A 12,093-nucleotide genomic window follows, 5' to 3' on the forward strand; every position below is an offset into this window, starting at 1 on the left:
CCGGCAAAAGTTAGCTCCGATCGTTTTGATAAGGGGGCCAGTTTGCACAAGAGCCGATAAATCTCAGGTTTAGACCAAGACAAAAACAAAGATTTCATGAGGCCAACTTCAGTTACCTTGAAAACACGGAAATGTTCCAGCAATCGGGATTCGTAGGCTTCCCATTCCTCTATCGTTTCTTCAAAAGACGGAAACGGCGGTACATGCTGCGTGGCCTGCGTCTGCATGAACCCTTGTATAAGTGGCTGGAGGGTGTTGAGTAGCAGCCTGTGGTTCTCGCCCTGCTGCTGGAGAAGTTTCTTGAGGAGCTCTTCCAACGTCTCCTGGTGCGTGCTCGTCGCCATTTTATTGTGTTATAACCAGGAATAACACAATAACCTCTTCAGTCTGGTTTATTAAATCACAGATCACTTTTTAACAATTATGTTAGCCAAGCGTCTACCCAGGCTCACACTCAGAAATAATGCAGAACTAGAGTTTGGTTATACTAATGTCCGAATGTGCATGGTGGGCTGCACGTTCCGTAATTATTACCAAGTTCAGTGAAGTTCAGTCTCTCCAAGTGAAGTCGCAGCCAGGTAACCTCGAGTGGTGCGGCGAGTCATCCTCAAGCAGGTGGAACACGGCATACTGCACTTCCCGATGAGAACTGTCGTTTGCGGCGGCGGCTGGGTTTATATAAGGCTTGCTAGTTAATGGAGCCGTCGGCTGGGGTCGCTGTTTTCCAGGGGAAACCAATCGCAATGTTTCCTGGCGTAGCCAATTGCTGTGTGCTGACAAACGCGCACGCGCGAAGGCGGCCAGCAATGGTAGCCGCGAGCCGCCCGGAGAAGTGCGGCCAGCGATGTATTTGGCGGCCGCGTACTGGAGCGCGTTGTTCGGTGTTTGTTAGAAGTGGTGTATACCACAGTCATTTGCGAGTAGAATCAGTTATCGGCGAGAGCAGCGTAGCTTTTCTCACCTGATGATGGCGGCCAGATGGACCGCTGAAATATTGTGCTCAGATGACAATTTGATCCGGCTGGAAACCGGACAAGATTTTGAAATAATAGGATGTATCAGAATGTAGACCTCTACAACAATATGTACGTGTTTAACAGAACGAATGTGCTGCGGTGGGTACTCAGAGCGGGATATAGTAGAACACGTCCTGTAGATCAAAGCAGTCTGACTGAAAGGGAAATACCGTATTCTCTAGTACGTTCCCTCTTCAATTTTTATGTGACATTTCTCTTGATGCTGAAACTGGTAATGTATTACCGTCAAATTATCATTGGCATTCAGTTATTTTAATGGTTTTCCTGATAATGTACGAAATCCAGACTATAAATTTTAAAACGGATACAATTTATCTTATTTTGATTATTTACATCTCACTTGCAGTGTCTGTTAAGACTGTATTATCGACAAACGAGTGAATAAAGTAATTAGCAGACGCCGGCTACGTATTTCCTGTCTTGTAAAACGGCACACAGATGTTTCTATGACTGAGTGCCTACTAACCAAGTTACAAGCCAGACGTCGTAGTGAGATGTTCACCATCAGTCGCCTGCTTGTTCGTTTGCAGCGTAATGTGGGTTTCAGATTACCTCTACCGTACCGAACCATTCTGAACAACTCGACTCTTACAGTTGAGCAATTAAAGCGGTAGTGTTGTCACGAGGGAATTACGTAACGTAGAACTAATATCTAGTTTGTCTGCTGCTCTAAGCTGCGGCTTGCTATGAGAACTCAAATTTGTTTATAGCTGCGTCTCGTGCGACCTTGAGGTTAACGGGTAATTACTCTCCCATCGTCCAGCGATAACAACAACCAGGTGAGATTCTAAAGCCCGAACAACAAGCCGTCAGTTTTTTTAACTGTCTGCAAATGTTCGTAAATATTTGATACTAACAGCCAAGATGATTCCCCCCTGTGCGCAAGTATGACATGGAATCACACAACATTGTCACTGTATCACTTGATGCATCACATGATTTGCTCTTATGAAATGTGAAGTAACGTTTTTATGTGTGTCCGTTTGCTTCCTTTCTTAACTGCAAGTAAATATCTAAAATTGTTCTTAGTTATCTTTAATCCGAAAATCAGTTTCACGAACGTTGTAGATTACTCAGCATGTACGTTAGGCTAAGACAATCATGATTTAGGCAGTGGGTATCTGAACCAATTGTTTAGACCTGCCACAATCCTTTCTAAGAGGTGTGAAATTATTTACAGATTTACCAGTAGGCTTAATGGTGTCATTTCGACCCCAAATAATGTGGTAGGGCTAAAACAAAATAAAAAAAAACCATTAACGAGTCTCATTACGGATAAACTTTTACGGTATAGATTTAGAAAGAGGGTTTCTTCCAGTGTTTCATAATGAAGGTAATTGACAGCATGAACCCAGTTCCACTGAACAGATATTGGAAACATAAACGGTAACAAGAAACTGACAAGCTGGGATACACTACACAAGCGCAGTGCTCTTTCACACCAGAGACGTACGTGAAATAACTGTAATGCCCTTGTGAGATCAGTTGTCAAGCACATGTCGGTATTGGAATGAAACTCGCTTCACATGACAATCGCTGTTCACATTCAGTGACATTCAATGAATCCTTCAGACAAGAGATGAGCGATATAGCCTACTAGCAGTCGTTACTAGCACAATGAAAAGTGCTGGATCTGTTGTTGGCAGCTACAAATGTCAGACTTTACCATGTATAACCTTAATAAGCACCTTTCGAATGGAACTGACCAATTGTATTTCAGTTGACGTTGACATCCACATGGATGGCAACAGGAATTATAACAAGGAATTTTATTCTCAAGTGAAATGAACAGGCTCATAGGTCTGCAAGTAGATATAATTGCAACGAAAAGTATTATGTATGGATGTTGCTTTCCCATTTTTGTAGTAGAAATACAGCAATACAAATCAGAAATAAAACATGTAGGAAGCCAAGATGAAATGGCTGAAGAAAATCATGATGATATCGAAAGAGAAGTTATCGTCTGGAAGACTGGCTCAGCATAAAGAAAACTTAAAGCAGTATCTTGAGAAATGGAAAACAAGGTTGTTAACATCATGAGTGCAATGGCAGTGCCACTGTGGTTCGCAGAGGAGAGAGAGGATATGGGAGATAGTACAATAAAGGCCTTAACCATAGGGAGGATTTATCTGATGACATGCAGAAGAAGAATCTAGAGTCGGCGTGGAACAGATAGGGGACTCTGTACACGTGTCAGAATTTGAAAGAGCTGTGGAGGAGACCAGAGCAAAAAAGACAGAAGGGATGGATAACATTCCACTATAATTTCTAAAATCTCTGAAGCAAAAGGCAACCAAACGATTATTCAAGTTGGTGGTATAGTCGCCCTCCGTCGGTCTGCTGTCGTCGACTTCTCTGACGAACGATAGTAATGCGGTTATCTATTGAATGTGCCTGACTGTCCGTTATATCTGTAACTCAGATGGAGCAGCCACTAAGATCGTCACTGTAACGGGAACAAAATTTCGGATTTTAACTCTAATAATAAGTGTTAATTGTTTGCTCAGTCAATCAGCCTTCACTTTTTGCTGCTTTACCGAAGAAAAAATAGTTAATAGCGTCTTGAGATGTTAGTTATTATTCACTAATATGCATGTAATTTACGGAAACCACTTTAGTTTTTTATTAACAACGTTCAATAATAATTAAACGATCATAAATGATTGTCTTTTGTATGTAGGGAAAAGGGGGGCTGATCCTACAATTACTCTCAGCAATTACGGCAACTAAAATATAAGTGAATTTTATAGTTCGTCACTCAAAGATATTATACCAAGGACTATGATCCACTACTATACTTCGCTACCGTCATTCGAACATTGTACATCTTTACTCCCGCAAATCTAAGTGTCAGTTCCGTTCTTATATTCAGTTTAACGTCCCTTCGTATAGTCTACAGATCCTAGTATCGGGTACTCGGCATAAAATAGAATTTAATACTGAGCGCTACTCCTCTCGCGCAGACAGGTCCTCAGATATTCTTAGTCCTTGAACGTACGACAAAAGTCTGTCCCGTAGAAATTAACTATAGTCAATTTTCTCGCAGTTTAACTAAAGTGCCCCGAACCCCGTAGCATGTCACATGGAAAAGCCAGCTATATCGCCCGTCGTAGCTACGTAGACTTACTCGAAGCGCAGAAAACGAGACAACAGAACTAACAATACCCGCACATGGTTTATATTGCAGAATCTAGAAACAAAAGTAGCCACGTTAAACCCTCTTTGATATCCCTGAGGCGCTACCTTGCTGCGGGCGTTATTCTGATGAGAGATTACGTATTGGTAATTTTAATTAAAACTTTTTCATTGCTATTAATTATATCCGATATTATCGATCAGCTCTCCCCTATATGAGCATAAGCCTGATAATATTGTTCTTAATTAAAAGAGCGGTTATAGTGGGCGGAATCTATAGCACCGGCGTCGTAACATTAGGCTTTCGCATTTCCGGAGGTAGCAAGGGCAGATAGGTTCGAAAATTATGGCAGAATGAGCTTAATAGCTAATGCACACAAGTGACTGACAAGAATAGTATACAAAAAGAACGAAAAGAGAAGTATCTGTCTGTTAGATGACGTTCAGTTTTTCTTTAGGAAATGTAGGGATAAGAGAACGTCAGCACCGACGTTACGCTTGATAATGGTAGCAAGACGGAAGAAAAATTAGGACACGTTCATATGATTTCTCGATACATAAAACGCATTCCATACTCTAAAATGGTGCAAGATTTTCAAGAGTCTGAAAAAAATGAGGGCAAGCTACAGGGAGAGGTTTACCGTACAGTATATACAGGAATCAAGAGGGAACAGTAAGACCAGAAGACGAAGTACGGAGTATTACGATTAAAAAGGGTGTTTGACGGTGATGCAGTCTGCCCATCTCTACATCGAAGAAGCGATATAGAAAAGGATAAAAAAGGGGATTCCAATTCTGGGTGAATATGAATGATAAGGTTCACCAACGACATCGCTTTCCTCAGTGAAAGTGAAGAACTGCATGATCTGTTGAACGGTGTGAACAGTCTAATGACTATAAACTGAACGTAAACTGCAAATAGACGAATGATTGAGAAGTAGCAGATACGAGATTAAAGAGAAACGTGACATCGTTGGTGGTGACGAGAGAGGCGAAATTTCGGAATTATTCTATCTTCGCATCAAAATAACGTGTGACAATCGAATCGTGGATGTCATGAAAAGTAAACTAGCACAGGCAAGGAGGGCTCTGCTTACTTAGACAAGTCTACTGGTTGCAAGTTATTACGTTTATGCCAATTCGGGGAACAAATTTCTGAGGATATAACTTAGAAGCATAGCATTTTATGGTGATAAATGACGGACAGCGGGAAACCTGAACGGAAGATAAATGATGCGTTTGCAATGTGCTGCTGCAGGAGAACGTTAAGAATCAGATGTACTGATAAGATAAACGATCATGAGCTTGTCCGCAGAATGGCCGAAGAAGGGAAAAAATATGGAAATCATTGACAAGAAGGGCTAGAATGACAGGATATGTGTTAAGACGACAGCCTATTACCTCCATGGTACTAAAGGAAACTGTAAGATTAAATTGTGAGGGGGGCAGAGACTGGAATAGAGCTAGCAAATAATTTAGACTCTGAGCTGAAGAGGTTGGCGCAGGAGAGGAAATAGTGACGAGTTACATCAAACCAGTCAGAAGAGTGATGACTCAGAAAACCGCACTCGATTTTGTTCTTCACTATTCCATGTTATTTAAAATGGGTCCATTGTTTTCAATTGATGGATTTGTGAAGAGAAGGGATTGTCAGCACTTGTACCAGGTTGAGAGTCTTAACAGAATGAAAACTGATATAAAACAGTTGAAACTATCGTGGCCATTTGACGACGCAGTGCTTCTGTCTCAGGATCTTCGGCTGGCACTGCGCCTCACTTTCCACCAACACGTGTGACTGACTTTGTGCAAGACCCACCCTCAAGAGGTGTTTGTCGCAACGCTTCCTTCTCTCTTGTTAAAACTATTTTCATGTTTGTGAACACGTATGGCCTCAGTGTGCAAGCAGGTGTCGTAGGTCATCTCCACAGTGCAATCCTGTGTGATGGTGAATTTTATTATAAAATATAGACTGCAGCAATCAGTCCTCCTTTTTCAGATTTTATTACGCAAATCCAGATTTCGGCTAGTAGCTAGCCATTCTCAATGCACTATTTTCAGTTCTCTATGCTTGTAAGTCCCTGCTGTGGGCGTCAGTCACAGTTCTTTGAATACTCTTCACCTTTTCTAAGACATCTGAACGGTCTCCATGCTAACATTATGAAATATTGTGCAGATGTATAATGTCAAACAGCTAGCATATCTAGCTGCGGTGGTTATGAGGAACAGTTATGTAATAACACATCTCTATACCAACAATGAGAAGTGTAATTGTCATGAAATATTATTGTTACCAAATATTTATTGCAAGAACTGCATATAAAAGATTTCAGCTGCGGGGGGGGGGGGGGGGAGGTCATCGGTCTAGATTTTAGCACTGAGCGTGTGGGCAAAGATCACAAAAGTAGCGTAACTGTCAGAAAAACATTATCAACTGCGGTAAAGACGGTCTCTGCAGTGTGGGGTATTCTGAGACGTTATTGGGACGAGAAGAAAGGGTGGAACGGAGACTATGACTTTTGCACTCAGCTGATGGCGATAATGGACATCGAGGAGTATGCGGAAATTTTCCTAGTGTTGAAGAGCTGCCATTGTGATATTTTTTTATAGACAGAAGCTTATTTAAGAGCTAAGGCGCATAAAAGTCAGCTTAAATGTAATGAAATGTTAATAAGGGCTACAAGAACATTAAATAAATAAAAGTTTGTGGGAAGGTGAGCTATTTTTCATTCATAACGAATTTTACTGAAATGTGTAACTGTTCACGTGTACGTGCGTATACAGTAGTCTCTTTTGATGAATGAATGCCAGTTGGAACCTGCACGCGATCCAGTTCCATTGGAGAAGGGTCTCCTTTCATCATAAATGTCTGAATTACATCAGTATCTTTCTCCGAACCTGACGCAGCCATTCAAGAATCATCGGAGTGTACTGCTGCACTTTCCCCTCAGTCACTTCTGTCTATAGAAACGCTGTATAAATATAGAACGGTTCAGAGAACGACGGAGCCTGCCAAGATCAGCGGCCCGGAGGAGAAGAGAGCTACATCGTTCGAGCACACTTTCAGAACATGCTAGGTAAAGTCTGTCCTGATGAGGGATACTTGGGCATTCAAGAGGCTATAGAGACTTTCTAGTATTACACACTCCATACAGGAGAAACTTTCAAAACTTTATCAATTTTTGAACAGTAAGTAAATGTACAAACATAAAAGTGGAAATCTGGGGTTAAGTGTGTACTGAAAACTGGTACACGTGGACCGATACCCTGAAAAAACCTAGCCAGAAAAGAGGAGAAATTAATACGATCGTAACGCACTTAATAGCATCATTTGAACCACAGCGTCTCTGACGTGAGATGCAGCATCTAGAATGAGAAGTCGGGTAAAGTTTTCTGCCATACATTCACCGGATGACGGAGAGAATCGGCGGTATATTGCGCAAACTGGCGCAAAGGGATTATTGAACAACCGTTCAGGAAAATCAACGATAGGCAGAGGACAAAAGAGACCAACTTGCAGTCAAGGAAATATACTGCGTGCCGTCTAAGTGTTGAAAAATCTATGTTGTAATGACTGGATAATCCATCAATACCAGGACCACTGAAAAACGATACTGCAGATTGTGACAGGTGGACAAATCGGTCGCGGTACAGAACGTGGTTTGTGAGACCAACCACACAATAAAATTCCCTGACAAGTAGGTTCTCGGTGTGGGGAGAAGTTACGGCGCCTGCTTGTTCAGGGACTTATTCTCAAACGTGACAGTAGTTAAAACAAGGAAGAAGAAAGCCTCAAGGTTAACGGATCCTGGACTCCAGTGCTGCAGCGAACGACCGTTATAGGTACGAAGGAGAGTACCGCAGCGGTAACGTCGGCGCGACATGTGCATTTAACGTCGACAGCTGGCTCTAGTCCAGTCCATCAACAGCAATGGAGAGTGAAGCTTTGAAAATGCCAGAACGTCAGTAAAAGCATTAAACGAACATCGGTCTAAGGTCTACAGACAGAAATAAACAGACAATACATTAAACAATGGTATTTGCAATTCTTCTGTTTCTCAGTCAATGATTGGTGCATTACCGATTAATAAACGAGGCGTGTATCCTCGAAACATGCACAAATCTGGCATCACTGTGTTAGAATGGTGCGAAGCAACTTGTTATCAGCACACCCACGACAGTTCTGGCTCCGAGCGGGTAGATGGTTTCTGAGGTTCCTGTAAAATCTGAACTTCAATTGAATTGCACCCATAGTGCGAGTTCCTGCACGGCAACACTCCAACAGTGAAAACGAGATAGAGGGGATGGACAGAAAGAAAGAGAGAGAGAGAGGGAGAGAGATCCTGGTGGTGCTTGGGCGGTGGTTGTCTTGAATGTTGTAGCAGGTAGTGTATCATTCTGTGTATGATTAGCTTAGGGGCTGCTTCATTGTAAAATTTTGTTGTGTTATCTTCAAATACACTACTGTCCCGTAGTGTTCAACTAGCCCCCTCGGGAGTGTTGTTATATCATCACTAAGCTTATGTTAAGGGTCTGAGTTCTTATCTTTAGTCTGTGACATAGTGTCTCTGTAGCTGCGGAGCACTCTTTCTGACTCCCATATTTCCCCAACAAGTAGGCCTTGTCGGCACTACTTGAAGTTTTTGTTGCTGGTGAGATCATTTTCAACTGCAGAATTAATTTAAGCTTTCGCGAGATTTCTGTGTACTAATTGCTTTAGTTTTTAAATAGTATTCCTGAGTTTCAGAATGGCAGTCCTTTATAATAATCATTGTTTACAGCGTAAATTAATTTGTTGTAGGTTTGTTGATTTGTTCTGTGTGCTCATTTTCCAGTGAAGCAGCATTCATTGTGTTTATCTAATTTTCACTAAGAGGGCATTTGGTGCAATATATATTGTCTTGTTTTCTAAAGCAATTTTCAGTTTATAATTTTCTAAAGTGATGTATTTGTAATGAGGTGCTCTGATTTAATGGCTGTATCAGTAATAAATTAAATTATTTCTATAGATACTTTCATCCTGTCAATTCCAGTAAGCTACCATTCCCTACGTTATCTGATGGAGAAGAACAAGTGTTATTAATTGTCTGACTAACATTCGCACCAAGAAAAGAGGAACCCGAAGAGACCTAGTATTGTTAATGGCGTACTGCAGCTTTGTCAGGTTTGAAGACTTCTGAGTAATGATTTGGACTCTTGAGTGAAAATCTGAGAGTAAGAGAGGTGAAAGAAGACTGTAATGGCGAGTGTAACCATAACTTAATGTGTCAGGTAAGTGGAAGGTGTATGTAGATTGTATCGTACTGATGACAGCAGAGAGTGAACTAACTGTTTACATATATCAGTGACCCTTATATGAATTTCCGTGAGAGACATATTAGGAAGGTGAAGAATTTGGATCCATATGGACCCAGCCATGGGAATCAGACAGACCATGACTTATTGAAATCCTAGGAAAACTGACTGGGAGGGACCTTGACTTACGCTTATCGGGAATTAAAACCACGATAAGGAACCTAATAGAATTTGAGGAAGTTACAGAGGCTGTTACCTCTGCCATAGTGACCTCATATCAGGACAACTGCAGAATCACCACTACTGCACAAATAGGAGTGTTCCTTGGTGGAATAACAAATTCGAAACGCAAAGAAAACAGGTACGAAGACTGTTTAATATTGCGAGACGTAAAGAACAATGGGCTAAATATCGTGAGGCCCTTGTCAGTTACAATCTTGCAATAAGACAAGCAAAGGAGGCATCCTGGAAGGCATTCTGTGAGGAAGTGGAGGTCACAGCTGCACAAGCCAGACCTCACAAGATTCTCACTAGAGTACCAACTAATCCAGGAGGTACGTTGAGGAAGGAGGATCGGGAATATACAAAGACAGCACATGAGACGCTGGAATTGCTCCTCAAAACTCACTTTTCTCAATATGCTCTGCCGGATAACACAGACTAGTATGTGACCCCAGAGAGACAACGGTTCTCAGACACTCGAAGAGAGGACTGGCAATCGGCCAAGGAATGTGTGAACTTCAACAAAATCCAGTGGGCGGTGGGAACATTCCAGCCGTTCAAGTCACCTGGCCCAGATGGAGTTTTTCCAGGTCTCCTGCAAGAGGCAGGAGGAAAGCTTATAAGAATCCTATGCAGGCTATTTAGGGTTGGCTTAGCAGTAGGAATCATTCCCAATGTTTGGAGGGCAGTGAAGGTTATCTTCATTCCAAAGCCAGGAAGAAATGATCATACCAAGGCCAAGGAAATGAGTCCAATCAGTCTGTCCTCCTTCATTTTCAAAACATTGGAAAAACAGGTTAACGTATACGTTGGGGAGAGGAGGTTATGTAGGGTCCCTCTACACCTGAACCAACACGCATACCAACTAGGTAAATCAGGTAAGACAGCTCTCCACCAACTCGTCGGGAAGGTGGAAAATGCACTTCACTTCCAAGAAATAGCCCTATGCATCATCGTCGATATCGAGGGGGCCTTTAGTAACACGACCTTCGATTCGACGGTAAAGGCAGCAGAAGTGCATGGCATGGGGACCACTATATGTAGGTGGATCAGAGCCATGCTTAGTGGAAGGAAAGTAGGAAAGTAGAGGCAACCATGATATACACCTACATTTATACTCCGAAAGCCACCTAACGGTGTGTGGCGGAGGGCACTTTACGTGCCACTGTCATTACCTCCCTTTCCTGTTCCAGTCGCGTACGGTTCGCGGGAAGAACTACTGCCGGAAAGCCTCCGTGCGCGCTCGCATTTCTCTAATTTTACATTCGTGATCTCCTCTGGAGGTGTAAGTAGGGGGAAGCAATATATTCGATACCTTATCCAGAAAAGCACCCTCTCGAAAACTGGACAGCAAGCTACACCGCGATGCAGAGCGCCTCTCTTGCAGAGTATGCCACTTTAGTTTGCTAAACAACTCCGAAACGCTATCACGCTTACCAAATAACCCTGTGACGAAACGTGCCGCTCTTCTTTGGATCTTCTCTATCTCCTCGGTCTACCCGACCGGGTACGGATCCCACACTGATGAGCAATACTCAAGTATATAAATGAGTGTTTTGTAAGCCACCTCCTTTGTTCATGGACTACATTTTCTAAGGACTCTCCCAATGAATCTCAACCTGGTACCTTCCTTACCAACAATTAATTTTATATGATCATTCCACTTCAAATCGTTCCGCACGCATACTCCCAGATATTTTACAGTAGTAACTGCTACCAGTGTTTGTTCCACCATCATGTAATCATACAATAAAGGATCCTTCTTTCTATGTATTCGCAATACATTACATTTGTCTATGTTTAAGGTCAGTTACCACTCCCTGCACCAAGTGCCTATCCACTGCAGATCTTTCTGCATTTCGCTGAAATTTACTAATGCTGCAACTTCTCTGTACACTACAACATAGTCTGCGAAAAGCCGCATGGAACTTCCAACACTATCTACTATGTCATTTATATATACTGTGAAAAGCAATGGTCCCATAACACTACGCTGTGGCACGCCAGAGGTTAGTTTAACGTCTGTAGACGTCTCTCCATTGAGAACAACATGCTGTGTTCTGTTTGCTAAAAACTCTTCAATCCAGCCACACAGCTGGTCTGATATTCCATAGGCTCTTACTTTGTTTATCAGGCGACAGTGCGGAACTGTATCGAACGCCTTCCGGAAGTCAAGGAAAAAAGCATTTATCTGGGAGCCTGTATCTAATAATTTCTAGGTCTCATGAACAAATAAAGCGAGTTGGGTCTCACACGATCGCTGTTTCCGGAATCCATGTTGATTCCTACAGAGTAGATTCTGGGTTTCCAGATACTACATGATACGCGAGCAAAAAACATGTTCTAAAATTCTACAACAGATCGACGTGAGAGATATAGGTATATAGTTTTGCGCATCTGCTCGACG

The sequence above is a fragment of the Schistocerca piceifrons genome, chromosome 3 (assembly GCF_021461385.2).
Source record: "Schistocerca piceifrons isolate TAMUIC-IGC-003096 chromosome 3, iqSchPice1.1, whole genome shotgun sequence".
NCBI lineage: Eukaryota > Metazoa > Arthropoda > Insecta > Orthoptera > Acrididae > Schistocerca > Schistocerca piceifrons.